Below are 3,685 nucleotides of genomic sequence, written 5' to 3'. Positions count from 1 at the left end.
GCCCGCCCCGCGGCGCGCTCCCATTGGCCGCCGCTGACCCCCGGCGGCCGTCGCGGAGCGCCCCGATTGGGCGGCGCGGGCCCCGCCGCGCCGTGACGCGCGCGCCGCCGAGCGGGGAACGTGGCGGCCCCGCGGGGGGGGCGGGGCCTGCGCGCGCCGATGGCGTCACCGCGGGGAGGAGGGCGGGGCGCGGCGGGAGGGGAATGGAGCGGCGTGAGGGGAGAGGGTAGCGGCTGCTGGTGCGGTGGAGCTGCTCCGTGCTCGGCGGGGCTGCCCCGTGCTCGGCGGGGCTGCCCCGTGCTCGGCGGAGTTTCTCCGTGCTCGGCGGAGTTTCTCCGTGCTCGGCGGGGCTGCCCCGTGCTCGGCGGGAGCGCTGCCGCCGCGCCTCGAGTGCCAGCTCGCTCCTTGCGCCCAGCGGAGTCCTGTGCAGAGCTCTTCGCTGCGCGGAGCGCTGCTCCGTGTCCAGGCGTGAGCTGCGCTGTGGGGATTCGAAAATGTGCTCTCAGGCATCCTTCCCCAGGACTGCTCCTTCTTTTGTTTTCACTCGTTTGAGCCTTAACTGTGTTCAGACCTGGTTTTCCCTTCCCCTTAAGAGATAAAAAGGCTTAACCTCCGTGCGGATTTAACAGTTTAGGAAACAGTAGCGAATTTTCGCCTCTGTTAATGGTCTGTTGGGTTTTGATTTGTGGATTTCCATTCCCACCTGGTTTGAAAGTGAGGTACCTGGTGGCTTTTATTGGCTCTTTTTTTGTGTGCTCTTTAAGCATTTATTTAGCACTAAAAGGGCTCAGAAAAGTTATTTCTGCTGGAGAAGTAAATGTTAGCTGTTACAGCACATGCTCTGCACTTCCTATAAAATACTGATTTCTGGAATAAACAAATTCTAGTTTTAATCTCTCACAATGTCTCTATACTGTAAGCCTGTACTCCTATTAAAAGAGATGTACTGACATATACAAATTATTGATTTTTTTAATCACTCTGCACTGTATTTCTGTTATTCTGATTTACAAGATAAGTGTGTACAAGTTAAGCTTTGGTTTTTGTTTCTTTTTTTAAGAAACTGTTGCAATTGTTTATACAAATCAGAGGGAAAAATAAATTATTGAGGGAGTTGCTCAGCCTAGGGAAGAAACTCCAAACTGCCACAGGGTTGAGGCTTAATTATAATGAGTGCAAAGTGGTGGTTGAAACTGTAGCTTCTGGGTTATGCAGGTGAAAATAAAATGGGAATGTAAACTGTCTGTGATGACATCTGTGGTTAACAGCTGTTAAAGTAAGAGGGCTGACAGAACTTTCCTTTTTCTCAGTGAGATACTGCTCCAGATTAGAAAGTCGTTTTCCTACACTACAGTTCACTTTAGGAACAGAGTCTTGTGTCATTGTGGGATGAGGGAAGAGCAGTGACAGCCATTAGCTGTGACCTTAGCAAGGTCAACAGCCCCCCACAGTATCTAAATGGGTAAGGCGTGGAGAGGAGAAGGGGATTCCTGTGCAATGTGTCTTGTGTTCAGCAGGACAAATCCTTGATTAGTATTCTGTCCTCTATTGGTTATTGATTTCTCACTGTTCATGCTAATTACTCCATATTTTCAGTTTTTTTTAGTATCTTTTTCCTTCATTAGGGACTTTCCAACACATGTGCTGAGTCTTAGTTAGCTTCTTATCCTCTGATTTCTACAAAATGTCCCTGTAGTCTATAAATTCTGTTTCTGGTCCCAGCCCCATGCCTGGCAGAGTTCAAGAAGCATGTGGATAATGCTCTCAGGCACATGTGTGACTCCTGGGGATGGCACAGGGCCAGGAGTTGGACTCCATGATCCTTGTGGGTCTCCTCCAACTCAGCTAATTTTGTGATTCTCTGATTGCATGCAATTTCAACAATACTTCACTCTCTCCCAGGCCATGTTCAATAAAGCATATCAGGGTCATGTGCTGGCTCAAAGTGATTTAAGACTAGCGCACTGCTTATAATTAATATACTGATTATGATTGATTAAAACAATTAATTAAAATTAATTGGAAAATGTATGTCATTTTCAACAAGCACACGTGGGCACTGCAGTGGAGGTGTGCAAAGTGTTGGTGTGAGGCACATGTGTTCACAGCCAGTGCAGTGTGTCTGGGTGCTGGGAGGATCAGGGCAGCTGTAAGTTGGTTTTCCTGGCACTGCAGCTGTTTTACAGTTGCTGTCTTCTCTAAAATAGCTGTGATTGTTCAGCCTGGAGAAGGCTCTACAGAGATCTTAGAGCATTTTCCACTACCTAAAGGGTCTACAGGAAAGCTGGAATTTTTGAAGTGCAGGTCTCTTCCAACCAGTCACAGGACAAGGGATGTTGGTTTTAAACTGGAGGAGGGTCAATTTGGATTTGAAAGAATGTGGAAGGGTTGTTTTTATTCTATAATTTTGTAGCTTTAGAAACAAATACACAACAGCTGAAAGATAATAATTTCTATTTACTTCTCTCAGGCCCCATGCTGTTGTCAAGCCTGCTGCTTGGAGTAGAGAAGATTTCCATCATAGCTTTGACTGTTTCAAGGTTGTTTTGACCCTCTCTCAATTACAAGCTGGTAAGTACCATAGCCTAGTTTGTTGAGATACTTATTTTTCCCTCTCCAAACACTATGTGGTTATTTCATGTCAGGCTGGAAACTTCTTTAACTGAGTTTAAGGGCAGAGAACCTCTGGGTAGGTGCACCCCCAGCTTTCTGGGGCTGTGTCAATGACCCCTCTGATGATGGGAATTCTTAAACTATGCTAAGGCACTTGGAAAATGAGGAGGTGATAGGTAATGGCCAACCTGGCTTTGCCAGAGAAAATCGTGCCTGGAAAGTTTGCTTTAGAAACACAGAAGGAAATGTGTTCAGAGAAACAGGAATTGATATTCCCTCCAAAATGCTTAGAGTTAGAACTGAGGCCAGACCCATAATATATTTAGAAGGAAGGAACAGTGTAAGTTGAGGGAGAACTGTTCTGAAGATGTAGAAAAGTATTAATGCTGGTACAGGACATGAGGATAATTCCAGACTTGAAGCCACATGGAAAAGTCACAAAGAGAAGGCAGAAGAGGAATGATACTTTGTGTAAGAAGGAGGTAAGACATCTAAGTGGTTTCAATCAATTTTGGTACATTTAACTGAAGAGAGGGTGCCTTGAAAATGAGATAATAATGAACAGCAAGAAAAACAGGAAGTAAAAAGTAGGGTACTGCTGTGGTTGCAGCAGGAAGTGTATCACAGCAAGTTTTTGGCTTCTCATTTCCAGTAATGGAAATATTTTTTAGAAGTAGAACAAAAAGGCTTGTGGTTATGGACATAGATTGCATGTATATCACACAAATTTCACATGCAACAAGAAATGATGTGAAGGTCTCATTCAAGGAGAATGTAGCACCTGATTCCTGATGCAAATCAATATTTTATTACTTTTTTTTTTAAACTTATCTGCTGTTTATATGATTCCACTCTCATCACAAAGCAGGTAAATGACATCTGAATATTTGGCAGAGGCTAAGTATCCACCAGATATTTACGAGATCATGGTAGTAATTTTAGAAAATGCCTGTCTTTTAAAATTATATCAGCTCCTGTGTTGTTATAACTATATGCATGTGATTATCATTCAGTTATTGATGGGCAAAAAGGGGCAATCAACATGGGCAGTTTATTCCTGTGATGTTTAGGG

The sequence above is a fragment of the Lichenostomus cassidix genome, chromosome 5 (genome assembly GCF_008360975.1).
Source record: "Lichenostomus cassidix isolate B80296 chromosome 5, HeHo_3.0, whole genome shotgun sequence".
Taxonomy (NCBI): Eukaryota; Metazoa; Chordata; class Aves; order Passeriformes; family Meliphagidae; genus Lichenostomus; species Lichenostomus cassidix.
This window is presented reverse-complemented; position numbering follows the sequence as displayed.